At 42.7% G+C, this 18101-nt stretch overlaps 1 pseudogene; it reads right to left on the reverse strand.

The window, feature by feature from the left end:
• Nucleotides 1-7381: 7381 nt before the first annotated feature.
• On the reverse strand, nt 7382-7501 carry LOC148136126 (5S ribosomal RNA; annotated as a pseudogene).
• Between the last annotated feature and the right edge of the window lie 10600 nt (nt 7502-18101).

The raw sequence follows: 18101 nt of genomic DNA on the forward strand, positions 1-18101 counted from the left end.
CTTTTGATAAAGTCCCACACAGGAAGTTAGTGAGTAAAATTAGGGCGCATGGTATTGGGGGCAAAGTACTAGATTGGATTGAAAATTGGTTGGCTAATAGGAAACAAAGGGTAGTGATAAACGGCTCCATTTCAGAATGGCAGGCAGTGACCAGTGGGGTACCGCAGGGATCCGTGCTGGGAACACAGCTTTTTTCAATATATGTTAATGATATAGAAGATGGTATCAGCAATAACATTAGCAAATTTGCTGATGATACAAAGCTGGGTGGCAGAGTGAAATGTGATGAGGATGTTAGGAGATTACAGGGTGACCTGGACAAGTTAGGTGAGTAGGCAGATGCATGGCAGATGCAGTTTAATGTGGATAAATGTATGGTTATCCACTTTGGTAGCAAGAACAGGAAGGCAGACTACAACCTCAATGGAATCAATTTATGTAAAGGGGCAGTACAGAGAGATCTGGGTGTTCTTGTACACCAGTCAATGAAGGCAAGCATGCAGGAACAGCAGGAAGTGAAGAAGGCTAATAGCATGCTGGCCTTCATAACAAGAGGAATTGAGTATAGAAGCAAAGAGGTGCTTCCGCAGCTGTACAGGGCCCTGGTGAGACCACACCTGGAGTACTGTGTGCAGTTCTGGTCTCCAAATTTGAGAAAAGACATTCTGGCTATTGAGGGAGTGCAGCGTAGGTTCACTAGGTCAATTCCTGGAATGGCAGGATTACCTTACACTGAAAGATTGAAGCGACTGGGCTTGTATACCCTTGAGTTTCGAAGTTTGAGAGGGGATTTGATTGAGACGTATAAGATTATGAAAGGATTGGACACTCTGGCAGTAGGAAACATATTTCCACTGATGGGTGAGTGCCGAACCAGAGGACACAGCTTAAAAATACGGGGTAGACCATTTAGGACAGAGCTCAGGAGAAACTTCTTTACCCAGAGAGTGGTGGCTGTGTAGAATGCTCTGCCCCAGAGGGCAGTGGAGGCCCACTCTCTGGATTCATTTAAGAAAGAGTTGGATACAGCTCTCAAAGATAGTGGAATCAAGGGTTATGGAGATAAGGCAGGAACAAGATACTGATTAGGAATGATCAGCCATGATTATATTGAATGGCGGTGCAGGCTCGAAGGGCTGAATGGCCTACTCCTGCACCTATTTTCTATTGTCTATTGTCTATTGTCTATTTATATGACCATCGGAAGGAGCAGGTTTACACCTTCCGCCTGTTGGTGTCCTGCTGGAGGTTGAGTGGGATCCTGGTATCAGCTTGCACAGCCCGAACACATGGCCTTATGAGGTTATGCTTAAACACAAGCATAGACACATCTTGGGATATTTGTTTTGCTGAATTGCTTCTTTGGAAGTTTTTTTTTAATGGTGGAAATAAAATTGAGTAGCTTCAGGTCTGTTTCAGGTGACAGTTTCAAGTACTTTGTTTAAAAAAAAAACAAATTCAATGGGAAGTGTAAGGTATAGGGTTAAATTGTGCAGAATAAGGAACAGGTGTTGCTTCTGCAAAAGTTTACATTATACAATTAGGCTGCACATGCAAATACTAAACAGTGAGAAGCGAAAACAGGTAGAATTATCTGTGACTAATAGGGCAGAGTGACCGTGTAGCAGGATGTACCAGTAACAGGAGAATAGTGTGCCAGTCTCAGGAGGGATGTGGCCAACAGATAGAATTTAGTTTGGCAGGATGATCGCACGAAGACAGCAAACGATGCCAGGATAGTCACATATAAAGAATGAGATAACTTAGAGTAAGGGGCTACAGGCTTAGAGTAATGGGAGAAGGTAGACAAAGGTGGAGTGAAGCTAGAGCTTGTGATAGGCTACACACTACAGTAAAAGTAACCAATGGAGTGAAGGGGGAGACCGAGAGATGCAGCTGAACAGCATAAATCAGAATGTAACCCTCAGATCGGGGTGCTTACTTGTTAGGTACACGTTCTTGCAAGTGCGTATCACTAAAATTCGCTGCTTCAGAATTTGACTCGGACTGAAATTTATTAATATGTGAGTTTGGTTTCTTACAATTTGGGGGCTCGTCTGGGATGTCCATCATCACCAGTGGGGTAGGCAACATCGATGGTTGGGAAGAAGCATCCCATTCCTTTTGGAACGGTCCTGAGCTCCTTGGCGGTGGGTTTCCCCTTCTGGTTGACTGATTGAGATCTGATGACAGTCTATCTGAACCAGGCGAAAGGTTGTAAGTAAGCACAGGGAGCCAGGCAACTCCAAGCATGGACCAAAGAAGGTAAAGAGATTTTTAAGTGCTGCCTTGGTGGCTGGGATTGAGTTCTAGTGGTTAATAAGTGTCTAATGAAGGAACTCAATATGGGCTGTGCCGGGGGTAAAGTAAAAGCCTCTGGGGGTAAAAAAAAGGGAATGGAGGCAGGGTCCCTGACAACATACCTCCAGAAAGTTCGTTGGGCAAGATGTTGTGAAATTGGAAAAATTATACTTGCACAAGGGAAAAAGATAGGAAAAAGATGATTAAATATTGTTGCTTTGTATGGACTAAGGAATCCATTCTTCGTCCCGCCGTCTTCTGGCCCAAGTATTGGTCAGACGAAGACTGTGTTTGTAAATATTTGAATTTATATGTCAACAGAAAACAGCCTTTCATTCAGGAGGGATCAGATTAAGCTTTGTGTTGGAAGGGCTAGTAGCTGAAGGGCTACTGAGGATACACTTCGTAACTAAATCGTGGCCAGACATCCAGAAAATTCAGAAAATAGATGGGTGGAGTGAGAAATCACTTGATGAATTATTAAGAGAGGCACAGAGAGTATTTGTAAAGAGAGAGGAAGAGAAACCTCTAGAGTTGTTGTTGCGGGAAGCTCAGAAAGTGTCTGTGAGATACGGTGTGTGTGTGTGAGTGTGTGTGAGAGAGAGAGAGAGAGAGAGAGAGAGAAAAAAGAGCTGTACAGCTAATTGAAAGTTTAACCCTTTGTGATTCGGTTTGAATGCACATTTGTTTGTCGGTGATTGAATGTTTGTACTTTGTTCCCTGGAGCTTGAGATTCGGGACTGTTTTGAATCTGATTTCTATTATGGAAATTTAACATGATTTCTTTTAAGGTTAAGGATTTTACGGTGATTATTAAATAAAATGTTAACTCCTTTTCAGTTTCATTTCAACATTAGATTGTAATAAATCAATCCTATGGTTAATATCTGTGACCTTGGATTCGGCCATTATTCATGCTTTAGAAGTTTTTTTAACTTGAATAGACAAATCCTTTTAAGACAGCTCTAGTTATTTCACGACCTATAGCATTGTAATTGAGCAATGACTGGTCAGGGCTGAATTAATGAATTTATAATATATAAATATATATTAAAAGTAGGATTCCAAAATGTATAGTTAGAAACAGGCTTTAAAGTTAGACAAGCATAAATTGATAAATTGGTATTTGAAGCTATTGCAATATTTCTTTAAAAAAAATCAAGGTCTAAACAAAACATTGGGTGATGAAGATTGGTCATCACGTGGCCCTAAAGCTGTTCAATGGTTAAATCGGCTCAGCAATTGATCTGGCAATGTAACCTGGGAGTGGGAACGAAAGAGTTAATTGGACTATGGCAACAGTTTTGTGATGAGAAGCACGAAGAATCAGTTTTGCGCTCATGACAAGATACTGCCACCAAATTGGGGATTGAATTAACTGCAAATGGTGCTATGGAATCTGTTGAGGGTCTTAAAAATGAATGTGCTTGAGCAAAACAATTACAGAAACAGAATGAGAAGTCACAAGTGACCGGTAAACAAACAGAACTGCGCAATTACAGTTTTTAAAATGTTTTAGTCACTTGTTGCGTTTCCATCCTGAATTACAGATAATGATTATTTTATTTACCTAATGTATATAATTAAGAATTAATATTTATAATAAATAAATTGTATGAGCCTGACTCTATATTAATTGGCAGGATTCCTTCACACATTCTCAGTGACCTGTCATATTGATTTAAAACATGACAGCATTAATTCATTGTTAATTAAAGAATAGAAAGCTACATTCCTGGCCAGAGTGTGTACAGGCAGTGGCAGCAACAGCCTTATTGGTAGAGGAGAGTCGGAAACTTACTTTTAGGGGAAGCCTTAATAGTCAGCACCCCACATCAGGTACGGACCATAGTAAATCAGAAAGCAGGGCGGTGGCTTACGGACTCTAGAATTCTAAAATATGAAGCAATTCTAATAGAGAGGGATGACCTTACATTGATCACAGACATTTGTCTAAATCCAGCTACCTTTCTCTGGAAAGGGGAGGATGAAGCTCCCTCAGACCCAGAACATGACTGCCTTGACATTATAGAATATCAGACTAAAGTAAGAATGGACCTTAGCGATATCCCTGTACATGCAGGGACCAGGCTGTTCATTGATGGGTCCTCCAGACTGATTGAAGGTAGAAGACACAATGGATATGCAGTAGTGGATGGAATAGAAGGGAGCGTTATTGAGGCTAGTAGATTACCCAATGATTGGTTGGCTTAGACTTGTGAACTTTATTCATTAGGGAGGGCCCTTAAGACCTTGGAAGGCAAAGAAGGAACTGTATCCCCAGATTCTAAGTCTGCCTTCGGGGTGGCACACACATTTGGAAAGATATGGCAGGAGAGGGGACTGATAAACAACAGGGGTAAAGAACTAGCTCATGAGGAATTGGTAAAGCAAGTGTTGGAATCCCTTTTGTTGCCAAAGGAAATAGCAATAGTCCACATAAATGGAAATCAGCAGGGAAATGATCCTGAAGCAAAGGGAAATAGACTGGCGAATGAAGTCGCTAAGGAGGCAGCTCTGAACCCTCAGCCCGCTACAATATATATATATTTTGGTACCTATGGTGCAGGAACCTGGGAGGAGACCAATATTTAGCACTAAGGAAGAGAGAGAGTTGAAGAACTGGGAGCTACACAGACAGTAGAGAGGCGCTGGATGTTACCTGATGGCCAGGAGATGCTAAATAACATGATGATGCGACAAATTCTGGCTGTCTTACACCAGGGGAGTCACTGGGAGTGCAAGCAATGTGTGATTTGGTCTTAAGGAAATATGGATACACAGAGATCTATACACTAGCCAAAGAGATATATGAGGGATGTATAACATGCAAGAAAATCAACAAGAAGGTATTGAGGAAACAAGTCCTGGAGGGAGAGAACCTGGGCTAAGACCATTTCAGAGCATTCAGGTAGATTATACCAAATGTATGATAGCCCTGTATCAGGATAAGACTGCATGGAATGATAGGAATTGTATATCCCTATCTCTAATGTTCCCTCCCTTGGAGAAGACAGATTTGAAAGCTCCCCCCCGCACCCATTTTTGACCACGGTCGGGAATCACACATTGTGTATAAGCCGACAGGGTACAAATCGGTCGAGAAACTTGAGGGAGCTGAGGTTATGTATAGAAACTCAGAATGACACCGAAACGGACAAAGGAGGGAACTACTCAGCACTTCGGGTTCCCCGAGCGGATCTCTAGTGGTACTGTGGGGGCAGAATATTGTGACCTACCCTACCTCCTGACTGGAGAGGGATATGTGCAACTGTACAATTGGCAATCCCATTCACCTTGGCATTTGAGAAGGAGAAGGTTGTAGTAACAAAGAATGAGAGGAGTAAAAGGTCGTTATTAGATCCTTCCTTTGATGATAGGATTTATCTCGACTCTATAGGAGTAGCTAGAGGGCTCCCCGATGAGTTCAAGGCCCGCAACCAGATTGCAGCAGGTTTTCAATTGGCCCTATTTTGGTGGGTAACGGTCAACAAGAATGTGGATTGGATAAACGATTTTTTTTTACAACCAGCAAAGATTCTTCAGTTATACTAGAGATGCGGTCAAGGGTATTTGGGAGCAACTTGATGCTCCAGCAGAATGGCCTGGGAAAACAGACTGGCCTTAGATATGATCCTAGCCGAAAAAGGGGGTGTATGTGTGATGTGAGGAGGGAGCTGTTGTACCTTTATTCTAAATAATATAGCACCTGATGGGTCAATCTCTCGTGCCTTGCGAGGATTAACCACTTTGGCGGAAGAATTGGCTGAGAATTCAGGAGTGGACAAATCACTCACGAGATGGCTGGAATCATGGTTTGCGAAGTGGAAAGGCGTGGTCGTCTCCATCCTCACCTCCCTGATAGTGGTAGCAGGGGTACTGGCAGCAATTGGCTGTTGTATCATACCTTGTGTACGGAGTTTAACCCAGCGGCTAATTGAGACGGCCTTGGCAAAACAAATGCCTCGAAAAGGTAATCAGGCAGAGGGACTCAACCTCTTGAACAATGAGGGGATGGGTGACCTTCAGGAATTAGCCACTATAAATGAAGTCTCAGGAATGATGCTAAGGTGACATATGAGAAAAATGCAGAAGACAACAATTCGTAGCCAAAAAGAAAAGGGTGGATTGTAAGGTATAGGGTTAAAATTGTACAGAATAAGGGAACAGGTGTTGTTTCTGCAAAAGTTTACATTATACAATTAGGCTGCGCATGCAAATACTAAACAGTGAGAAGCGAAAACAGGTAGAAATATCTGTGACTAATAGGGCAGAGTGACTGTGTAGCAGGATGTACCAGTAACAGGAGAATAGTGTGCCAGTCTCAGGAGGGGAGTGGCCAACGGATGGAATTTAGTTTGGCAGGATGATCGCACGAAGACAGCAAACGATGCCAGGATAGTCACATATAAGGAATGAGATAAATAAGAGTAAGGAGCGACAGGCTTAGAGTAATGGGAGAAGTAAACAGAGGCGGAGAGAAGCTAGACAAAGGTGGAGTGAAGCTGGAGCTTGTGATAGGCTACGTGCTACAGCAAAAGTAACCAATGGGGTGAAAGTGGAGGACCGAGAGACGCAGCTGAACAGCATAAATCAGAATGTAACCATCAGATCGGGGCGCTTACTCGTAAGGCACCCGTTCTTGCAAGTACGTATCAATAAAGTTCGCTGCTTCAGAATTTGACTCGGACTGAAATTTATTAATATGTGAGTTTTGTTTCTCACAGTGTGTTTTTTCCCCATTGCCCAGAGCTTTGTACATCGAGTCCCTTCGGACCCTGGCCATCTTTGATCTCTATACAAAATGGAAGTTGGCCCAGGTGACTGCGACGGCACAAACCTGGGACCCTGGTGCTGTGAGGCAGCAGTGCTATCCACTGAGCCACCCCAAAATATCGGGGGAATCGACGTTTCGGGCATAAACCCTTCATCTGGAATGTGATGAAGGATTCCTGATGAAGGGCTTATGCCTGAAATATCGATTCTCCCGCTCCTTGGATGCTGCCTGACCGGCTGTGCTTTTCCAGCACCACATTTTTTAACTCTGACTCTCCATCATTGACACTGAGCACCGTCTCCTCCACATTCATTTCTAGGTATTCCCAGGCGGTCTCCCATCCAAGTACTAACCAGGCCTGAGTCTGTTTAGCTTCCGAGATCCGACGAGATCGGGCGTTTTCAGACTAGTATGGCACATTCATTTCTAAACGACAAATCCCTAGACCGCACCTCATTTTCTATTGGCTGCAACCACGAGATTGATAGACGCTTTGACCAATCGGAGCTGGATAGAGACTAAGGCCCGCCCTGGGCCCATGCGGGGTCTCGAGGCGCGGCCGTTTAACCGACTCTGCGCGAGCTCGCGGTGGGCGGGCGGTTAGGAATTTGGAGAATTTATTTTCAAATGTTTCCAGTGAGGGTAAGAAAACAGCTATGGTACTAATTAGTAAACTGTTAATGTGCAGATATACTTAGGAGGAAACTTTTTCTATCCATTTACCTGTCCAAATGATGTTGGCGCTCGGGGTTAACAGGACACCAGATCAGGATGAGATACATCCAAGGATTCTGATTGAAGTGAGAGGGGCACTGGCCACAACATTACAGTCTCCTCTGGACTGAGAGGAGGTGTCAGGAGACTGGAGGGTTATCTACATTACGGCTTTGTTTTGTAAAGGGTTTTAAGTGTAATGCAGCCATTTGTAGCTTTGTCGGTTGAACACTGGAAGTGAGGAAGTGTCTGGCAATGATTATTTGGTATAAAGCTAGCAGTCACGTGGAAAAAGGTGGGTGGGATAGGAAAGGTCAAGGGGTAGTTTTTTTTAGATTAGATTAGATTACATTACAGTATGGAAACAGGCCCTTCGGCCCAACAAGTCCACGCCGAAGCGCAACCCACCCATACCCCTACATTTACCCCTTTACCTAACACTACGGGCAATTTAGCATGGCCAATTCACCTGATCTGCACATCTTTGGACTGTGGGAGGAAACCGGAGCACCCAGAGGAAACCCACGCAGACATGGGGAGAACGTGCAAACTCCACACAGTCAGTCGCCTGAGGCGGGAATTGAACCCGTGTCTCTGGCGCTGTGAGGCAACAGTGCTAACCAATTTGCTGAAGTTTGTTTTTGATAAATTAACGGAAAGGGTCGATAAGGGCAATACTGCTAATATGATTCTGGAAATCCATGTGATATGCGTGGATTTCCAGAAGGTACCACACAGCAGATTTGTGTGAAATGTTATAGGTCATGGTAAAAGAAGCAGTGTAACAAGGATACAACATTAACTGAGTGATAGGAAAGAGAAACATAGAGTCATTGAGATGTACAGCACGGAAACAGACCCTATGCATGAAAAAGTTGCCTCGTAGGTCTCTTATATCTTTCCCCTCTCACCCTATACCTACGTCCTCAAGTTCTGGACTACCCCTTCCATAGCGAAAAGACTTTGTCTATTTATCCTATCCATGCCCTTCATGATTTTATGAACCTCAATAAGGTCACCCCTCAGCCTCTGACGTTCTGGGAAAACAGCCCCAGCCTACTCAACCTCTTCCTGTAGCTCAAGTTCTCCAACCCTGGCAACATCCTTGTAAATCTTTTCTGAACCCTTTCAAGTTTCACAACATCTTTCCGATAGGAAGGAGACCAGAATTGCACACACTATTCCAACAGTGGCCTAACCAATGTGCAACATGACCTCCCAACTCCTGTACTCAATAGACATTTTTTCTAGCTAGAAGAAAGTTTCCTGAGTGGAGTTCCCAGGGATCAATATTGGGACTACCATGTTCCAGGGAGGACAAGGATGACAAGGTAAGGGACCCTTGCATGGTGAGTGAGGTGATGAATTTGGTCAAAAGGGGGAAAAAAAACCATACGTAAGATTTAGGAAATTAAACCGGCCAGCACCTGTGAGGACTATAAAGAAAGCAGGAAAGTACACAAGCAGGGAGGAGAACACGAAAGAGCCGTGAAATGATCTTGACAAGTTGAGTTAAAGGGAATCCCAAGGCAGACTATGCATACATTAAAAACCAAAAGCTGTCTAGGGAGAAGGTAGGACCATTCAAGGATAAAGGAGGGAACTTGTGCTTGGAGGCAGAGGATATGAGCACTTTGGATCGGTCTTTACCTAGGAGAAGGATATGGAGGAGAGTGAGATTAATGTGGAAAATGCTAATATACTCAGGCATTTTGAGTTCAAGAAAGAAGAGGTGCTGTGTCTCTTAAGAGCTTTAAGATGGATAAGTCCCCAGGCCCAATGATATCTACCCCAGGTTATTGAGAGAAGCAAGAAAGTAGATTGTTGGGGCCTTGACAAAGATCTTTGCATCCTTGCTGGCCACTGGAGAGATCCTGGATAACTGGCAAGCAGCTAATGTTGTTCCTCTGTTCAAGAATGAAATTCCAGGAAACTACAGACCGGTGTGTCTCTCATCAGTGGTTGGGAAGGTATTTAAGAGTGTTCTTAGGGATAGGATGTATGTGCAGTAGGAAAGTGTGGGGCCTAACTGGGGACAGTCCATATGGCTTTGTGTAGGAGATGACAAAGGTGATCGATGAGGTAGGCAGTATCCACTGTTCTACCATGGATTTTAATAAGGCTTTCAACAAAGTCCCTCATGGTAGGCTTATCCTGAAGATTATGATACATAGGATCCACAGTGACTTGGTCACTCACATTCAGAATTGGCTGGCCCTTAGAAGGCAGAGGGTAATGTTGGAAGGGTGTTTTTCTGGCTGGATATCCATGGTTATTGGAGTTCCGCAGTGATCCAGACTGCGACCTGTGCTATTTTGTGATGTGGATAAATGGCTTGAATGAAAAAGTAGGTGGGTGGATTAGTATGTTTGCAGATGACAAAAAATGGTAGAGTTGTAGGTAGTTAGGCGTTTGTCAAAAAATAGTGGGATATAGGTCAGTTGCATATATGGATAGAGAAATAGCAGATGGAGTTTAATCCAGGTAATTGCGAGATGCTCTGCTTGGGAAATCAAATGTTAAGGAAAAATATAAGTTAATGGCAGGACTCTGAACATATCGATGTATAGAGGGATCTTGCAGTTCAAGTCCATAGCTTCTTGAAAGTGGCCATGAAAGTAGACAGGGTGTTAAGAAGGTGTACGGTATCCTTACCTTTATTGGTCAGGGAATTGAGTACAAGACTCAGGATTGCATGTCGAACCTATATAAGATTTTAGTTAGACACACTTAGAGTATTGAGTTCAATTCTGGTCACCACATGATGGGAAGAATGTGGAGGTTTTGGAGAGGGTGCAGGATGCTGCCTAGATTAGAAGGTGTGCATGATAAGAGGCTTGAAAAACTTGGGTTGTTTTCTCTGGAGCAGCAGAGTACAATAGGAGACTTATTAGACATCCAGAACTGAGATGTGTGGGTTGGCAGTGAGAATCTTTTTCCCAGGGTCAAATATCTAACACTAGGGGGCATGCATTTAATGTGAGAGGGGTTAAGTTCTAAGGAGATGTGAGGTGCAAGTCTTTTTTTAAAAAGTGGTAGGAGTCTGGAATGTGCTGCTGGTGGTAGTGGTGAAGGCAGATATGATAGGAGCTTTAAGATAAGCACATGAATATGCAAGGAGTGGATGGATGGATATGGACTAAGGGAAGACAAAAGGGATTACTTTAATTTGTCATGTTTGGTACAATGTTGTGGGCCAAAGGGCCTGTTCCTGTGTTGTACTGTTCCAATTTCTATGATCAAACCGTGTGAGACTTGGGAAGCCAATTTCCATGAGATGTCTCGTGCAGTTTAATGTATGTGACTTAATTGCAGCTGCTAATGTAGCACTGTTGCAGCACAGTGGTACTGCCTCTTTCACTTAACACAGAAAAGAACAAGATTGTTAATAGTAGGGCCCTGTGGATTGCTTTCAATTGGAGAGACATTGGGCTGCAAGTATATATTTCCTTGGAAGTGGTAGGCTGGCTAGTGAAGAAAATATTTTGCATGCTTGCCTTCATTGTTCAGCGCATTGAGTACAGAAGTTGGGACATCTTGGTACACTTGTACAAGACAATGGTAAGGTCACATGTGGAGTACTGCATACAAATCGGGTCATTCTACGATAGGAAAGATGCTATTAAATTGGAAGGTTGCAAATACATTTACCAGAATGGCACCGAAATAGAAGGTTTAAGCTATAAGGAGAAACTGGGTCTTTATACTTTATACTTGGAACATTAGAGGTTGAGGGGTGATCTTTATTGATGTTTATAAAATATGAAGGGGCATTGATAATGTGATAGCCAAAGTCTTTTCCCCAGGGTAGGGGAGACCAAAACAAGATACATAGGTTTAAGGTGAGAGGGGAAAGATTTTAAAAGGGATCTGAGGGGGATATTTTTCTTACTGCCAGAGGAAGTGGTGGAAGTGTGTACAATTATAACATTTAAAATTCATTTGGAAAGGGACATAGATCAGTGGCCAAATGCTGGCAAATGGGACTACTTTACTTTAGAACCATAAAGTATTGGGGAATCAATAGTTAAAAGCTTCTGTTTTCTAAGTGCCCATTTTGCAATAGTAACTTGCCTCATCAGATGGCTAGTCACAGTGACCATGAGAATGAATTAAGGAATGTACGATTCTTGGCATATCCTTCTAGCTGTGCTTCCCCAGACAGAGAGGTCAGGCAGCATCCGAGGAGCAAGAGAGTCAACGTTTTGGGCAGGGCCCTCTTCAGGACTCCCACTTGACAATCTGAGAATAACCCCGACCTGATCTAAGTAAACGATGGATGGCTCTGGTTGAGGCACTGAATGCCTGCTCCTTCTCCTTGTTCATATCTACTATCAGTTGCCAGACCATGTGTAGATTTACAATGAAATGTCTGGAATATGGGGTGAGTGGTTAGTATTAATAATCTGAGGGAAAGTATCACCAACATTGAAGTCTGCACATTGAGTACAGATTAAAATCAGTTCATTATTGAAACAGAGTCATACAGCATAGAAAGAGACCCTTCAATCCATCAATTCATTCTGAACATAATCCCAAACTAAACGAGTCCAACCTGCCTGATCGTGGCTCTTTTCTCTCCAAATCTTTCCTATTCATGACTTGGAGGTGCCATTGTTGGACTGGGGTGGACAAAGTTAAAAATCACACGGTATAATCCAACAGGTTTGTTTGGAAGCACTAGCTCCGAAAGCTGTGTTGTGTGGTTTTTAACTTTTTCCTATTCATGTATCTATTCAAACATCTTTTAAATGTTGTAATTGTACCTCTGCCTTTTAAATCTCTCTCCTCTCACCTTAAAAATGTGCCTTCAAGTTTTGAAATCCCCCATCCTAGGGAAATCTCCCATCCTAGGGAAAAGACAACAACCTCTATCTAAATCTCTCACTATCTTATAAAGTTCTATCGGATCACCTTTCAACCTTCTGCACTCCAGTGAAAAATAGTGTCAGCCTAACCAACCATTCTTCATAACTCAAACCTTCTATACCCACCAATAACTTGGTGAGTCTCTTCTGAGCCCTCTCCAGCTTGATAATATCCTTCCAATAACTGAGTGACCAGAACTCAACACAACACTCCAGAAGAGGATTCACCAATGTCCTGTTCAGCCTCAACAGACTTCCCAATTCCTATACCCAATGGACTGAGCAATGAAGGCAAGCGTGCCAAGTGTCTTTTTATCCACCTTGTCCATATGTGATACAAATTTCAAAGAATTATATACCTGCATCCCTGGGCTGCTCTATTCTATATACTTTCAAGTATTTCCTGATAACAAATTCAAATGCTGCACACAAGTTGATTGCTGCAGATTTTACAGCTTCAGTTTGTTCAAATGAAAATGTCGTAATGACAGTACAGCTAAACTTCCGTTCTGTTTCAGTCGAAGGTGTTCAGAAAGACCAGGAGATATTCCAGGTACAAAGTGAAATACCATGGGTGAACACTATCCCAATAAAGGAGAAGTTGCAAAGTTTCTCGACTGTTGATAGATGCATTGAGTTAACACTCGTCTCTAAATTGAAAAGCTGTAGAAGATGAACTGCTTTCTTTTCCCAAACAAATTCCACATCTGGAAGCACAGTAGCAATGATTGGAGACCCAGGGACTGGGAAAATAATAAGACCATAAGACATAGGAGTGGAAGTAAGGTCATTCGGCCCATTGAGTGCACTCCGCCATTCAGTCATGGCTGATGGGCATTTCAACTCCACTAATTTCAACTAATGGTGCAAAAAAAACTTTTTCTGATTTGGCAACTGGGAAAATATACTCTGATTGAATATTAGCTGTAGAATAAACCTGAAGAACCTGATGCTGGATCAGTATCCTCACTTTAGGAATGTTCTCAGCGAGGTCTGGAAAAACCCAGAGGAGCGATGGCTTGGATGAATTGAAGGAGAGATTTGATTTTTCTGAAAACTGGAGAAATGCAGAACTTCAGTTTGTGTGCACTGATCCTGAATGCTAGTGTGAAGTGTCTGACATTGTGTCCAGTTTAATCTAGCACCAGCTACTCCCAGGATGTTCAGTACAGGTGACCAGCTATTCCCCTACAGTCCACTTATTTGAAAAGGCTGAGATCATTGGCTGGGTTGAATTTCTGGGATCTATTGGTGATGCACAGAAGGAATATTTCAGCAAGTGTTTTGAATATCAGATGGTGGCAGCAGCTGTTTTTAAATACATAGTGGAGGAGATCCTTTACACTATGTGCCCCAACCCTTCATACTGCTGGATCCTTGGTCTGTCACTGGGTCCCTCACGCAGAGCCAGGGAACAGCAGCAAATTTCCAAGACCGTAACCCAACTCGATTCCTACTATATTTACGACACTCTGCAAAACCATTGCTGAGAAATTGAAAACTTCTGTGATGTGTTACTGAAGCTTGGTGAGACAACCTTCACAGGACTCTGTGAAGAAGATTGTGTTTAGCAATGGAGATTTGATCCAGTATATTCTGCAACCCCCCACCCCCAGTTCCTGTCTGGATTCATGATGGAACTATGTCGAGAGATGATTCTGTGTGCACATAATCATCATTACACATTCCCACAAGTCACCAGCCAAGAGTTTATAGCTGCACTCACACACAATTCCTGACTGCAGAGTGTCCTCAGGAGCTATCTCAGTGAGTAAGATGGTTGATTTGAGGTACTTTTCCATTTTGTCACTGTTATCTGTCTAGATACATCTTAAAAGACGCTATCCTGTCCGTGTCTACCACCTCAACTAGCAATGCATTCCAGGCACACACCACCCTCTGTTTAAAAAAACTTTCTATGCAGATCCTCCCTAAACTTTACTCCTCTCACTTTGAACTCGTTACCCCTTTGCAGTTGAGTCCCACATTCTAGGAAAAAAGCTTCTTGCTTTTCGCTGTTACATTCACTAGACGAGCAGCAATTACTGCAGTCCTTTTGTCAGAGCATCCTAACCTCTGGCTGATGTGTCAATTGGAGCATGAACACTAAATATTCAGTAAGAGGAAGCAAAGAGCAGCCATTGGATGATGATCTGTAAATGAGGGACCTTAGCTTGTCCCACAGTGTGGAATTAGGTTAGCTCACTGCATCAGTCACAGCAAACTCAGAGACTTCTCACTTGCTGCTATGTAAAAAAAAAAAAGTGTTGGCAGTGGGTGCCTTTGTTGTGATCACCATCAATACTTTAATTAACTTGGAAGCTAAAATCATCTGGGATAAAGATTCTGGTTTAATAGACTATTTGGTATTCTCAATGTTGTGCAGAAATACACCAGCTCGGTCTCCTGAGTAAACCTACAGCAATGAACGTAAGAATTTCCAATAATCCACATGTTGTGTGTGAGTCTTCGCTCTAGGAGGGCCTCACAAAATATCAGGCCAACTGAAATGTAGACCCAGTTTAAGAGGGAATCAAGGTCAAAAGACTCTATTTCCCTGTAAACTCATGTTGTAACATTTAAGAATTTCTGTTGTTAGAAACATTCCTGAGAGATGGACTTTACAGCTGCCCTAGAGAAAGAAAATCCACCTAGTCCATGCACAAGCTCACTTTGTCCTCCAGCCCAGGGGCTGGGACACAGCATGGGGGAAGGATATTGTGAACAGATGGAGATGCAGAGGGGTTTTTACATGCAGTGGGCTGTGTAATGGAGGAACTACAGAGGGGACCGTTCAGGGAAGTTGAAGCTACACAGGTGAGGGCAATTAAGCAGGGACCATGGAGAAGGAGGTGCTAAATTTGGAAGACTTCAAACTTTGGAAGGGGGTGCAAAATTGGAAGGAGGGACAGTTTAATGACTGAAAGACAGAAACATGGAACAAAAGAAAAAGAGAGAAAGTGAAAGAAGAAAGGAAGAGAGTGAAATAGAACATAGACAAAGGTAGAAAGAAGAAAGGGAAAATCAGCTATTTAGATACAGAACTGGCTCAAAGAAGATTGAGGGTGGTGGTAGAGGGTTCTTTTCAGACTAGACCTATGACCAGCAGTGTACCACATGGATCAGTGCTGGGTCCACTGTTTTTTGTCATTTATATAAATGATTTGGGTGTAAACATAAGAGGTGTGGATAGTAAGTTTGTAGATGATACCAAAATTGGATACTTCATAGACAGCAGAAAAGGTTATGTCAGAGTACAATTGGATCTTGATTAGGTGGGCCAATGGACTGAGGAATAGCAGACGGCTTTTAATTTTAAATAAATGTGAGATGCTGCATTTCAGAAAGGCAAATCAGAGCAGGACATATACACTGGATGGTAAGGTCCTGAGAAGTTTTGCTGAACAAAGAGACCTTGGAATGTAGGTTCACAGTTCCTTGAAAGTGGAGTCGCAGGTAGACAGGATAGTGACGGCATTTGGTATGTTTGTCTTTATTGATAAGAACATTGAGTATCAGAGTTGGGAGGTCATATTGTGGCTTTACAGGACACTGGTTAGGCCACTTTTGAATTACTTGTGTAATTCTGGTCTCCCTGCTGTAGGAAAGATGTTGTAAATCTTTCCTGAACCCTTTCAAGTTTCACAAGGATGGTGTTAGTGTTGTAGGGTTTGAACTATAGGGAGTGGCTGAATACATTGGAGCTATTTTTCCTGGAGCATCAGAGGCTGAGGGATGACCTTATGGAGGTTCATAAAATCATGACGGACTTGGATAGGGTAAGTAGACGTGGTCTTTTCACTGGGTTGGGGGAATCCAAAACTAGAGGGCATAGATTTAAGGTAATAGGGACCAAAGGGGCAAATTTTTAATGCAAAGGCTGGTGCATGTATGGAATGAGCTGCAAGACGAAATGATGGTGGCTGGTACAATGACAGCATTTAAAAGGCATCTGGATAGGAAGGTTTAGAGTGATATGGGCCAAATACTGGCAAATGGGACCAAATTTATTTAAGATATCTGGTGGGCACGGATGTGTTTGACCAAAGAATCTGTTTCTGTGCTGTACATCTTTATGACTCTAAGAGGCAACAGAGAAAACCGAGAGTGATAATGTGACAGAAAGGAAAAATCAGAGAGGTACAACTAGGAGGCAGAGAGAGACATGGCGAGATTAAAGAGGTGATAGTCACTATTCCGGCTGATCCCAGATCTCGGTGGTTTCTCATACTCCCTCTCTCTCATTAGGGACAGTCCCTGCTCCAGTGGTTTTCTTCAGGATGGCTGATTTAGAGATGGGATTGAAACACTAACCACACACACACACACACCCCTTGGACAGTGTACATGGCGAAAGGGATAATGGCTGCCAGAACCTATCTGAAATAGCCCCAGGTCTGTCACTCAAAGTGCCTCTCTGCCCAAGTCCCAGTTCAACCAGTCCCAGCTTTCTGTACCTGAGCCGCACAGCCGCAGTCATCTCTGTGGGATTAGAGGGGGGAGGGAAGAGTAGTGAGACAAACAGTAGATAAATAGTTTAATCCAGATTGCCTTTGTCTACTGCTGCTTTGCATTTTACAGTTTTGGAATGAAAACCATATGTATTTTAAAACTGATCAAATTCCTTTTGCCTTTGATCAATAGAAAAACCCAATGTAAAATCCTCAATTTGCGATTGCCAGGAGTCAACCCAGATCACCTACTTCTCATACAGCTACACTCACCACAATACTAATTGGAAGCACACCAGCTTTTGGAGCGACGCTCCTTCATCAGGTGATAGTCCTGATCACCTGATGATCCAGGTAACTATCACCTGATGAAGGAGCGTTGCTCCGAAAGCTAGTGTGCTTCCAATTAAACCTGTTGGACTATAACCTGGTGTTGTGTGATTTTTAACTTTGTACACCCCAGTCCAAAACCGGCATCTCCAAATCACAATACTAATATTACTGTAGACTTCAACACACAACACAATGCCTAAACACACTTAAAAAGATCTTTATCCTGATAACTTAGACAGCGTGATCTACCAAAGTGATTTTTTAATCATATACAAAGACATGGATTTTAAGGAGCATCTTAAATAGGAGAAGGTGAGGTGTAATCAGAAAGGTGCAGAGAGGGAGTCCAGAAGTCGCTCTGGTTGTGTTGGATTCCCCAACCAATGCATCAGCTGTTTTGAGGAAAGAAATAAATAAGATCAGTGATTTGAATGGAAATAATGTAAATTATTGTTGAAAATAATCAGAAGACAATTTTTACAGGATATTATTTATTCTTTATAATAGAAACACTTTTTTCTCCCTTTTGTCCAGATAAATGGATCAAAGAAATCAGTAAAGAAGAATGGAGATGAGCCTGTGTTTGCATTTCCCCCTCTGGCCTGCAGTAAATGGTAACCCTTGCCTCAAGTCCTTTTTTTCATTTGCTTCACTCAC

Source organism: Chiloscyllium plagiosum, unplaced genomic scaffold, assembly GCF_037043375.1.
Source record: "Chiloscyllium plagiosum isolate Xiang-an unplaced genomic scaffold, Cpla_swu_hap1 HiC_scaffold_47, whole genome shotgun sequence".
Taxonomy (NCBI): Eukaryota; Metazoa; Chordata; class Chondrichthyes; order Orectolobiformes; family Hemiscylliidae; genus Chiloscyllium; species Chiloscyllium plagiosum.